Source organism: Mastomys coucha, unplaced genomic scaffold (genome assembly GCF_008632895.1).
Source record: "Mastomys coucha isolate ucsf_1 unplaced genomic scaffold, UCSF_Mcou_1 pScaffold1, whole genome shotgun sequence".
NCBI lineage: Eukaryota > Metazoa > Chordata > Mammalia > Rodentia > Muridae > Mastomys > Mastomys coucha.
The window spans coordinates 48,990,541-49,003,935 of NW_022196891.1; the positions used below are offsets into that span (position 1 = coordinate 48,990,541).

A 13,395-nucleotide genomic window follows, 5' to 3' on the forward strand; every position below is an offset into this window, starting at 1 on the left:
GCTGAGATTAAAAAATAAACAAACTTTACCTAATGCTGGAGATTGAACTCAGGTCTTCAGGCTTGCATGGCAAACACTTTACTGAGCCTTTCTCCCCAGGTCTTGTCTTTCAGAATTGTAGACATTCAATGCATATGTAAGGGACCTTTCTTTATTTTAAATGATATGCCCCAGATAATCATAAGAGTGCACACTTATTCCTCCTGAAAAATGTTTATTCAGATATTTTCTATGTCTGAATATTTCCTCACTTTAAAAAAGGATAATATTAGATGTACACATACCTCAGAGAGAGCTTTCATTGAGGAATACGTGAGAGTCCACACTCCAAATGTTATTTCATTCCCAATCAAGCTTATAAACACAGAAAGTCGGCTTCATAGGGACTCTAATATGGAATAGGGAAAGGAATAAAAATGTAAACATTGACCAGGATACATCCATCTCCAGAAATTATAGATAGTGGTAAAAGGATGAAAGGAAACAGGGGTGATCTGTGTTCTACTCCTAAATATATAGAGTTAGGAAGGGTTTCAATCGGAGAGGCAGAGAAGAAACTCAGAGCATAGAAAGGACTTGTGCCAGGTCATAGCATGAACAGCACATCCCCAGGGAGAAGAGAGAGCCCAGAAGGTTGGCCTACTGGTACCAACAGAAAACCAGAGACTGAGAAAGAGCTCCTGCATACAGAAAATATGGTGAATAAAAGCAGAACAGCGTACTTATCGACTATAATTAGAAGTTATATAAATAGATAATGTCAACGCTTATAAATGGCTAACAGAACATGATGAACATATTATTTGGAAATAATGCAGAAAACATCTAAACCATCAGCTGTTAGTAAATCAGACAACACTAAGAGAATTTCAGCCCTGGAAATCAGACATACCTGGGGATTATTCAAGGTTGGTGGAAGGAGTTGTGCCTAAAATGTTTTTCATGTTGACTTTTGAAAACTTAGCTTGATCTCATCTTTATCTTTTCCCTTTATCAGTCTGTACATCTGTCCCTCCCTTCCTTTCTCCTTCCCTCCTTCCCTCTTTCCCTTCCTCCCTCTCTCTCTCTCATTAGCTTCTTTCCTTCCTTTTAGCTCTATATATGTTTTAAGAATTTTTGTCATTGTAGTAAAATACATAATTTAAAAATGTACTAATAATGATATTTAGTACTTCATGATGTTATACAAGTATTACCAATATCTCGTTCCAGAATATTTTATTGGCTTGGAGTAGCATGTAACTCAGTGGTAAAGCTCTCTTGACTAGGACTCACATGGCTCATGGTTCAATCTCCAGTGCAAAAAGTAAATTAGGGTATGTTTATTAATACAAAAGAAAACTCTGTGCCCATTGAAAATAGTCACTCAGGTTTTCTATTGTCCCATTCCCAAGCCACTGGCAACCACTGGGCTTTCTGTCTCTATTAATCTGCTGATTATAGACATGCACAAATGAGATCATCTAGAAACAGTGTGCATGGTTCTGCTTTCCACTCCCACCAACAAAGGATTCTGCTTACCTTTGTGCTTGCCTGACTCTCCATGGATCCTGTGCTGAGGATGGAACCAAGGTCTCACACATGTCAGGCAATACTCTACTACTGAGCTCCGTCTCCATCCATCTTTTCCCATTTCCTTTTATTGGAACACATATATAATATATGTAATATACTATATATATATATGTATACACACACACACACACACACACACACATATATATATATATATATATATATATATATATACACACAAACACACACACACATGTGGCTCTCAATCATCATAATGCTGTGACCCTTTAATACAGTTCCTCAATGTTGTGGTGACCTCCAACCATAAAATTATTTTCATTGCTACTTCATAACTGTAATTTTGCTACTGTTATGAATCATAATATAAATATCTGTGATGATCTTCAGCAACCCCTGTTTAAAGGTCATTTAAAGGGGTCACAACCCACAGGTTGAGAACCTCTGATACATAGTACTATGATAAAACTATTAAACTAGAATCATCTGCTAATAGTAGTGACAAGAATGAGAAAAAATGAACTTTGTGACTATTAGAGACTTATTAGGCATATTTATGCTCTCTTTCTTACTTATTACTCTAGTAAAAAATTGTCAGAAGCTCAGAGGCATAAGTCAAGTTTAGTCCTCTATGGTTCTATAGGTTGCAAGGCCAAAATGAGTCACTAAAGATTAAGTTTAACTAACAATTAAGATGCTGTCATGGACTATTCCCTTTGGGACTCTAGGAAAAATCAATTTATACCCCTCCTCCATCTTTTAGAGGTTACCAATATGCTTTAGTCTGTGGACCCTTTCTTCCAGACTCAAACTGTGACCTGTTTGTGACATTTCTTCACTCCTCTATGACCTGTTTTCTGTCTTACTCTGATTCTGATCCTTCAGTTTCCCATGGATCCTATGGCCATACTTAAGTTGACCCCATAGAATCAGAAAGGGCCTTGTCAATGAGGAAATTCCAAAGGCTGAACCTACTAAAAACTGACCTTTCCCTTTTAGGTAACAGTGGCAAAGGCGTTTGAAGTGGAAGTTTCTGGTTGTGTCACGTGTGTCTCACTCACATATGGTGTTTTCTGAGGCAAGAATCATGAGAGGACTCATGATGTTTGGAGACAGCATAATTAGTACTCAATGGACAGTAATAGGACACTTGCATAGCTAGCTGTGCAACTCTTCATTAGTCTCATGTCTAATGAAGCTGAGCTTCACTTTGTTGAGAGAGAAACAGCAGAGAGCTCCTGGCATTCCGGCTGGTCCTGAACATTCCTGCTGACTTGTGCCAATTTGGTGGAAGCCTGGTGGTTTCTCCTGGATCATGCGGCCATTGCTGATTTGTGTTTGGTGACACTTTTTATTAGATTTTTTTTACATTTCAAATGTTTTCCCTTTTCCTGGCTTCCCCTCCGAACCCCCCCCCCATTTACTCCCCCCTCCCCTTGTTCACCAACCCACCCTCTCCTGCTTCCTGGCCCTGGCATTCCCCTACACTGGGGCATAGAATAGAGCCTTCACAGGACCAAGGGCCTCTCCTTCCAGTTATGACCAACTAGGCCATCCTGTGCTACATATGCAGCTGGAGCCGTGAGTCCCACCATTGTGTACTCTTTGGTTGGTGGTTTAGTCCCTGGGAGCTCTGTGGGTACTGGTTAGTTCATATTTGTTCCTCCTGTGGGGCTGCAAACCCCTTCAGCTCCTTGGGTCCTTTCTCTAGCTCCTTCATTAGGGACCCTTTGTTCAGTCCAATGAATGGCTGTGAGCATCCACTTCTGTATTTGCCAAGCACTGGCAGAGCCTCTCAGGAGACAGTTATATCAGGCTCCTGTCAGCAAGTACTTGTTGGTATCCATAATAGTGTCTGGGTTTGATGACTGAATATGAAATGGATCTTCAGTTGGAGCAGTCTTGGGATGTCCTTCCTTCAGTCTCTGCTCCATACTTTGTCTCTGCAACTCCTTCCATGGTTATTTTGTTCCCCCTTCTAAGAAGGACCAAAGTATCCACACTTTTGTCTTCCTTCTTTTTGAGTTTCTTGTTGTTTGTGGATTGTATTTTGGGTATTCCGAGCTTCTGGGCTAATATCCACTTATCAGTGAGTGCATAACATGTGTGTTCTTTTGTGATTGGGTTACCTCACTCAGGATGATATCCTCTAGATTCATCCATTTCCCTAAGAATTTCCCACCTAAAGAAATGTTCAACATCCTTAGTCATCAGGGAAATGCAAATCAAAACAACCCTGAGATTCCATCTCACACCAGTCAGAATGGCTAAGATCAAAAACTCAGGTGACAGCAGATGCTGGAGAGGTTGTGGAGAAAGAGGAACACTCCTGCTTTGCTGGTGGGATTGCAAGCTGGTACAACCACTCTGGAAATCAGTTTGGCAGTTCCTGAGAAATTGGACATAGTAATACCTGACAACCCAGCAATACCACTCCTGGGCATATACCCAGAAGATGCTCCAACATGTAATAAGGACACATGCTTCCACTATGTTCATAGCAGCCTTATTTATAATGATCAGAAGCTGGAAAGAACCCAGATCTCTCTCAACAGAGGAATGGATACAGAAAATGTGGTACATTACATTATGGAGTACTATTCAACTATTAAAAACAATGAATTTATGAAATTCTTGGTGACACTTTTAAACTGGACTGTTGATACCTTGACACTTTTGAACTGGACTGCTGGGATCTTGACAAACAAGATTGGAATCGCCCAAAAGAACTACTTCTAAACAGGTCCACATCCCCTTGTCTTATTTACCATTTTTTCTCCACTATCTTTGGAGAGTAGGCTAGAAAGGGGGTCAAAGCATTTGAGAGCCCTTATTTTAAAGAAGGTTTTGAAAATTCCAAGCCCACAGATGTTTCTTATTGTTTATTTTAGGGCTTGGGGGCAAAGAGAGGCTATTCTGTTTCTCTAGCACCTTTCATGCCTGAGACTATAAGTCAAGCTCATAGTGTACTTTGAAACACATTTTATTTATTTATTTATTTATTTATTTATTTATTTACTTATTTATTTAATATGTTTAAGTGTTTTTTTTTCTGCATGCACATATGTGCACCATATGTGTACCTGGTGCCCCTAAAACTACACATGGAATTGTACATGGCTGTGAGCTACCATGTGGGTTCTGGGAGCTGGCCCTGGGTCTTCTGGGAGAGCAACCCATGTTCTAGTCTGCTAAGCTATCTGCCTAGTCCTTCACAGTATGCTTTTCAGGCATGGCCTTGCTTGGGGTCTCACAATTTTTCTGAGGAATTCATGTGAATTTTATTTAATAATAGATGTGTGTTTATTTTAACACATAAACATTGTAAGTGCCTTGCCTGAAGGACTAATAAGTTGGTATTTTTTATTCTGTAGTCTTGTGTACCCCTCTTGTCAAGTGTTAGGTCCTCTCTCTGAGAAAATTTATTGAATAAAAGAAAACACACTGTAAATTACAATCATAATGAAGATTCACATTAATTTTTAGATTCAATCATGAAACACTGAAAGCATCACTTCAGTCTTAGCTCTAAGAACTGAACTTTGGAGAGAAAAGGAAGTTTTAAAGATCTGGCAAATCTTGGCAAACTTGGCCAAACATCTGATTCCAGCATTTGACCTCTGAATACATCCTGCCCTGTTCTTCATGCTGTAAGGAAGTCAACATCTCCTGTCTGACTGGCTAGATAAGAGGTGGGAGGTTTATCATGGAAAAGCAATATATAAAAGAGAGTCAACAGTACTGTACTGGCAACATCAGGGTCCCTACAATGTCCACAAGCTTAAGAATCATTCTTTGAGATTTTCTCAATATTTATTCAACCTCAAAAAGTTATATTTTGTGACAGCAAAGATGGTCACACATTTTTAGTCTCATGTCACAAAGGGAATGCCTTCTCTTACCTTCTCTTCTCTAGTATATTAAACAAGTTATGTATTATGGCGAATTCCTTTCTGAATTGGATGGTTTTGTTTGGTTGGTTTTGTTTTGTGCTTTTAATACAAGTCCTAGCCTAGAAGTATTGCATGGCCTTGAACTCACTATGGTGCTCTGACTAGCTCCAAACTTGCCATCCTTCCTGTAAACTGGATTTAGAGATGTGTGTCCACAAACAGTTCTCAAATAAATCAAACACTTCTACTCTTTGTCCTCCAGTAAGGACTTGACCTGAGCTTTTTCTTTGCCTCTTATTCCCCAAATGACCTTGTGTCTCAATTTGACTCTTCCTCATCTTGTATGATACGTGTTCTCTGTGAGCATTGCTGTCTCTTCATTAGGAGCAACAGTTCTCACATATTGCTACTTGCTTTGAATTTTGACTCAAGTTTCTTGAGTCATGTGTTAAATTACTTCTGGCAGGATGACTTTGGATGTGTCTAGAAGGCTAAGTGAAAACATTTAGCTGTCTCATATGACAAGGCCACTTGGACAGTCACTTTGTAGACATGACTTTGCACAATGGGAAAACAGGAACATGTCCTTACCTCTGGTGGCATGGTGCCTGAATAAACTGGGGATGATTTTCAGATGTGTCCAGAAACTCTTGCTTCTCAAATCTGGAATTCTTATACTAAAATATTAATTAATATTCAGGATAACTTAATTTTTAAGGGTTTAATATTAAATAGATACCTAAATCTTATTGAAGAACTTTAGCTTGTTACATGCTGGAAATATCATCCAGTACTAATATTTTATTTGTTTATAGAACATGTTGTCACATATGGGAATTTATGTAAAAGATAAGAGAGTGGAAAATGTGAGGATGGACTTGAACACATTGCTCATATAAGTCGATGATGTTCTTCACTTAATGTCAACAAAATAGTATACAGGATGTAAAGCACTTCTGGGGCTCCAACTCTGTATTCTGAATCTGGCTACATGTTATGGTTACTTGTTATTGGGGGGTCAACATGTATGCTGTTTCCAAAAAGGTGCAGTTCTGTAGACAGAGGCAAAATAATAAAATTAAGAAGACAGATCAAAGTTCATGTGAATCAACATTTGCTTCATCTCCTATCATCACGACACTCTTGCAAAGATTATCTCAGTCAACTTGTAAGTGAGGAAAAGTGAGCCAGGAAGTCTTACATCTGAGGTCAAGGAGAACGTTGCCAAGGCAGGATTCTCGCTAGGGTGTTTCTAATTTTAGAAAATCAAATGCTTTCCCCTAAGTTTAACAGTTACCAGTGGTCAAGGCCTGGGATGAACTTGTGTTTTTAGGCTCTTGGCCTCTAATCCAGAGAGCTGAAAAGAAGGCCTCTCAGATTAGCAAAATAAGTGTGATGACCTTCTCCAGAGCAAAAGTAGTGCAGAGTACAGAGTGGTGTGGGGTCAAGATGATTGACAGCAGCCTACATGACTGAGAATAGTCAAGGGCCCAATTATTTCTTGGGTTTCCTTTTATGGTGTTCAAGAGAAGGAGGTCTTGGTCACAAAACGGTAGCTCTTGATTTTGATTAATAGATCAGATAATATATTCACTTTTTCCACTGCACATAATTCATCTGGATTTCACTGTATGCATATATAATTAAGCACAGGAATAAGATAATAAATGGGGGATCCTCCCTAAAAGTTAACTGGAGGACATAATTTTGCCTTACTGTGCATATGTCCAAAACCAATTTAGGTCAGATTGACTGTTCTACTCTTGGTACATAGGTACATTGGAGAATATACTTAAATAAGAGCTCTTTAAATTTGATTGTTATTAAGTGTAGAAATGAGAGGATATAATTTCAAAGAAGAGAAGCTGAAATTAAAGATGGGCTACCACACCTATCTTCTTTCTTATTCTTGATTGCTTTATCTTCAGAGCAAAGTAAGCCTTCCAAATCACTGTCCCCTGAACTTGTTCAGTTACCTTTATTGTATAATATGATCCTCAATATAAAAATATAAGTTTGAGAAACAATCTGCTAAGTCCTACAAAAGTTCTCTGTGTATATACCTAGATGAGTTTGAGAAGAAAGACAATTTTAGAAACAATGTCTCTTCTTGCATAATTTATAGGAAACTTCTTTGCTCACAGGTTTTAAATGTTTTATTATATTTCTGTAATTTTTATAAGGTACCAAGATGGTATGGAATGTATTTTATTATGATTAATCTTTATTATTTTTACTTCTATGTCAATGCTATTTATTTCAAAACCATCTATTTTACTTCTTGATGTTGTAAATTCCTTTTGTATTTCTACTTGATGTTGTAAATTCCCTTTGTATACTGAATTTTTTAATCTACTGACTAATTTGATAAATTTATATAGTCACTCTTATACTACTTGAGGCATTTTCTTTGCAGGGACGTGTCATCGTGGAGCAGTAAGTCACAAGTGGGAGTGTTTTTCATCTGTACCAGGGTGATTGAGCATGTGTGAATGTCACCCATACTCCTGCTGTGTATTAGGGTCTGTCTGAGGAGAAAAAGGGTTGTGACTATTAAAATAGACATATTTCCATGCACTGCAAAACCAAGGATCCAGTTTTTACCCCCAAAACAAAAATCCTACAACTTCTTTTGAGGTACTTATGGGCTATTTTCAGAAAGCAATCATATTAAAAATAAGCAAAATTAAAAACTGTGTCCCAATATACAAAAGTTATATAAAGTGCATTCTTATACCACCGAATTACAGATATGGAAATTAATAACAAGTGTTTAAGTAAAAAATTAAGAACTACATGCCATCTGGAGACCCTATCTTCTTAAGTGCTTTATGTATTTAAAAATATCAACAATAAACTGACTTAGGATGGAACTCAAGAGGTGGGAAAAATACTGGAAAGGAGCCATAAGAATGACAAAGCAGGGCTGGAGAGATGGCTCAGTGGTTAAGAGCACTGGCTGCTCTTCCAGAGGTCCTGAGTTCAATTCTCAGCAACTACATGGTGGCTCACAGCCATCTGTAATGGGATCTGATGCCCTCTTCTGTACACAGTGGCAGCGTACTCCTCTATATAAAATAAAATAAATAATTCTTTTAAAAAACAACAACAACAAAGCAAAGAACTAGTAGAACTAAAAAAAAAAAATTTTTTTTAAAGTTCCCAGAGAAAGAGTACAGTGAAGACACGGAGAAGCACACCTTCAGCCAGGTGATAGTGACTTGTGTGAGCAGTGCTGAGCCATGCTGGAAGGACGTGTGGTAGGATGGGGTGACAACAGCACTTGACCTCAGCGATCTTAAATCCCCCATGTCTACGATCCAGCCTGAGTCTAAGTGTCAAATCATCCTAAACAAGAGAGTCAGAAAACCACCACAGCCAAGGAAGCATGGTGACTAAAGGAAGTAACACATCCCAGAGGGAGGTTGGGAACAGAGAAAACTTGTATAAAAACTAAAGAAGTTCAAATGTCAAAAGTGCCATACCAATACAGGATGTGATATTCTCTTACAGTACTAAGGGCCAGAAATTCAAAATGAGTCTTAGAGGGTTAACATCAAGTATTCGACAGTCACCAGGGACCTTCCATTCCTGCTTCAGGAGACTGCCTGTAATGTCAACCTTCTACTGTCATTGTGCCTTCTCCTCTGACTCACCTTAAGGTTCAATCACACAGTGTCAAGTCAGACAATCCAGAACTATATCCCCATAAAATCATCCATTCAGTCATACCGGCAAAGTACACATTGTTATATACCATTCTAGAGATACAACACAGACATTTCAGGGCATTATCATTCGGTTTACTATACTATTCTAACATATGTGTGTGTGTGTGTGTGTGTGTGTGTGTGTGTGTGTGTGTGTGTGTGTATGTATATATACACACATATATATAAAACCATCCAGATCCCACACAAAGAAAACTCAGGCATGCATATTTGTAATCCCAGTGTTGGAGAGATGGAGGCAGGAGACTCCTCAGATCTTGCTGTCCAAATCAGTGAGCTCAAGGTTCCGTGAGAGACCGTGATTAATATGGAGAGGAACTGAGGACAATACCTGGTGTTGACCTTTGACCTTCACTTGCACGGTCACACATATACATCTGTATCCATGCCTGAAGGTATACACATACAGGTTCAAAGGTCTGGAAAATCCAGCTAAGATACAACAGGGAGCACACAAGCACCAAAGACAGAGGGGATGTGAGAATGAGTAGAGATGCTTTCTGAGAGCATTGTAGATATGATTATTTAATAATGCACCTTCACCATTTAGGTAGTGATTTCTTTGACAAGAGGACATGGAAAACAGATCAGGTAAAGACCCAGGCAAAACATAAAAGAAGGTCTAGGAGGGGCTGCTCTGCTACTGACGTGGCAACTGCCTCTGTTATCTCACTACTTCCTAGTAACAGGAGCACTAGAATCTCAAGCCCTTTGTGTAGCTCCAAAGTCCAGGGCACTCAGCATCCTTTGCCACCTGTGAATGGTGGCTTGATTTTCTCACACACTTAAAAGACAGATTCTCCTACCCCCTTTCTGTCTTTCTGTTATGTGAACTATTCTACATGGTTCATGAACAAATATAGCACCAAGCGCATGCTCTCCACATCAGCTGTATGATGTTGGCCCAGTCATGAAGTCCTATGGCCTCAGTTCCTTGTTAGTAAAACATAATGTTGTATTGTGCACATAAAACTAGTCTGAGAACTACATGAGAAAACTCCATTGAATTAGTTGAGTAGAAGAAAAGCTGAGCTTATAAAAGTGTCCCAACTGCCTTGATCATTGCCTTTGTCTTGTCCTAAGAAAAATGGAATAAAAATTGATTATGCTGTTCAGTGGCAGTATGTTTGCTCAATAGCAGTGAAGCCCTGGGTTCAATCCACTTCTCCAAAAACAAACAAACAAACTAAAAAGAAAGTCACATGCTCTGAAATTCTAAGTAATCTGCCAGTCAACTGATTTAACATTTTTTCGCAGATAATAAGCCTACGATAGATACTTAAGAAAGCATCACATCAGCTATATACTATCTATAGTTCAAATTTTAAAACTTCATATGATTATTAAATTTTGGAAGACATTGATAAAAGTATTATAACAATTTGTAAAAAGAAAAGAATCATTTTGTTTACTGTGGATGGAAGAATAATTCCTTAAGACATTGCAGAATTCTTAAAATAATAGCTGTGTCATTATTTATTGGAAAAAATACCAATAAAGACATTTTATTAACATCAGAAACAGAACAAGGATTTTCATAATCCTCTCTATATGTTAGTATTGATTTCTAACTTTTTTCCATAGAAATAGAAACAGAAGTAGAAATGTTACTAGAAAAAAAGCATGAAGTCACTATTATTCACAGGTCATACAATCACACACATATACAAAGATCCTAGAGAATTAGCTTAAAAATAATTAGGAATTCAGCAAGGTGAATGAATACAAGATCAAGTGGGTTTCAGAGATACCAGCAGCAGTCAGAAAATATGACGTGGAAAATTCTTCTTCCCAATAGTAACAGAAATATAAAACACCTAGAAATACAAGCCTAATAAAAAAGGTGTCAGCCCTCTGGGAAAACACCATGCAAGGCTACGGAGGAACAGAAAATACAACCTAAATAAACAGAAAGACATATGGTCTGTCTGTGGATGATTGTAAAGACCTTGCCTTTGCCCACATTAGTGTTTAGGTTTAATGCAACCTAAACTCCCAGTAGAATTCTTTTCCTTTGGGTGGTTTTGCTGAAGATTTAAATGAGAATCTGAGATAAGCAACAGAAAATGAGAAGAGCTAAGCAAATGCAAAGGGGTGAATTGGTGCATATGGAAGCTACGTTGCAAATCCATGACTGGTGCTGGGATAAGCAAGGATTGAAAGAAGAGAACAGAGCAACCCTGTAAGTGAAAACATTCTATAATGTGTGGTGATCTACAAAACCACACCTGTGACATCATAAATCAAAAGAAGGATGATAGAGTGTCCAGGTCAATGCTTCCCTTGTCCATATATCCCACACAAGAATAATTTCCAGTCATGTTTATAGGACACAGCACACAGCAAAGGAAACAGCAATCACACAGAGAGGAAGTGAGGATGCCTTAGTTACTGTTCTACTGCTGTGAAGAGACACCATGGCTAAGGCAACTTATAAGAGAAAGCATTTACTTGGAGGCTGGCTTACAGTTTCAGAGGGTTAGCTCATGCTCATCATGGTAAGAAGTATGGTGGTGGGCAAGGCCTTGGAGCTGTAGTTGAGAGCTAACATTTTGATTCACAGGCAGGTATAGAGAGGAAAAGAGTGAGACTGGGCTACTGAAATTTCAAATCCCAGCAAGGCCACACCTCCTATTCCTTGCCAAATAGCTCCACTAAATAGGGACCCAACTTCAAACACTTGAGCCTATGGGGGCCATTTTTATTTAAGCCACAATAAAGGGTGACACAGGAGCAGGATCCTCTGAGCGAGGAAAAGATTGAGACTCTCAACATACTCAACATAAATGTTTAATCCCTTTCTCAAAACTATCATTTCTTAAAACAAAAACAAAACTATTAAATGGCAAATTAGAATCCACTTTACCCCCTGGTGTCAGGAAAAACTAATGTGTGTTTGTTTGTTTGTTTGGATATTTTTATCAATCTGTAAGAAGACAAACTATTTCACAGAGTAGATAGCTAAACAGATATGGGTAATGTATGTTGTCAATGATGGTAGGGGAAAGTTCACCTTCCTTCCACGTCCTAGTTACGGTTCTGTTGCTGTGAAGAGACTTCATGACAAGGCAACTCTTAGAAAAGGAAGCATTTAACTGATGCTTATTTAAAGTTTCAGAGGCTTGGTCTATTATTATTATCATCATCATCATCATCATCATCATCATCATCATCATTATTATTATTATTATTATTATGTTGGGAAGAAAACAGGTGTTGGAGCAGTGGCTGAAAGCTTTACATTCTGATCCATAGGCAGAGAGAGAGACAGAGAGAGAAAGGGAGAGAGAGAGAGAGAGAGAGAGAGAGAGAGAAAGACAGAGACAGACAGAGAGAGACAGAGACAGAGAGAGACAGAGACAGAGAGAAAGACAGAGAGAGACAGAGACAGAGAGACAGAGACAGAGAGACAGAGACAGTCAGAGACAGAGACAGACAGAGAGAAAGAGGCAGAGACAGAGACAGAAAGAGAGATACTGGGCCTGGGCCTGCTGTGGGCTTTTGAAATCTCAAAGCCCATACCGCTCTTATATACTTCTATTAACACCATACCTATGCCAATAAGGTCACACCTCCTAGTCCTTCTAATCCTTCTCAAACAGTTTTACTCTAAACATTTAAATCTGGTGACTAAACATTTAAATCTGTGAACCTATGTGAGACATTCTCATTCAAACCACCACATTCCACAAGGCTAAACATTACTTGAACCTATTTAATTGTCACTTCTGGGCTAGAGAGTGCCAAGCAGCCACTAATATGGGCTGTTTGAGGAGTGTCCCAGGATGCTATCTTCCTGCGATGGGGAGCATTTATTAGTATGCTTAAGTACCCAATCACCTTTTCCAGATTTCTTTCCCTAGGAATGAAAAAGACATTTTTTACGTTGTTATTTTTTACATAAAAAACTGGAAGCAAATGAACTGATAAATTATACTTGGATAGTTTAGACTCTGAAACATGGATAGTTTGAAGAATTGTAATTCTGAAAACATTTAGTGGCATGATAAATGTACACAATATATTTTTAAATAAAAATATAGAACTCAAAACTAGAAAAATTATTTCTGGTAGTTAGAGCAGAGCATGTTATCTAGAATTCTTAAATATATTTCCAATATCTTCATGTTTTCTAAGTAAGAATCAATATATAAAAAAACAAAACAAAACACTGTAGCCAGGCAGTGGTGGCACATGCCTTTAATCCCAGCACTTGGGAGGCAGAGGCAGGTGGATTT

The 13,395-nt window shown here is 38.4% G+C and overlaps 1 long non-coding RNA gene across 1 annotated transcript in view; it reads right to left on the reverse strand.

The window, feature by feature from the left end:
* Positions 1 to 325: 325 nt before the first annotated feature.
* The window catches only part of LOC116070564, a 39,111-nt gene continuing 26,041 nt past the window's right edge, over positions 326 to 13,395 (reverse strand). The window contains exons 3-4 of the long non-coding RNA XR_004110468.1: positions 1,522 to 1,636; positions 326 to 388 (exon numbers count right to left, since the gene is read on the reverse strand). This is a non-coding gene — a long non-coding RNA (uncharacterized LOC116070564). The remainder of the gene's footprint in view (positions 389 to 1,521; positions 1,637 to 13,395) is intronic.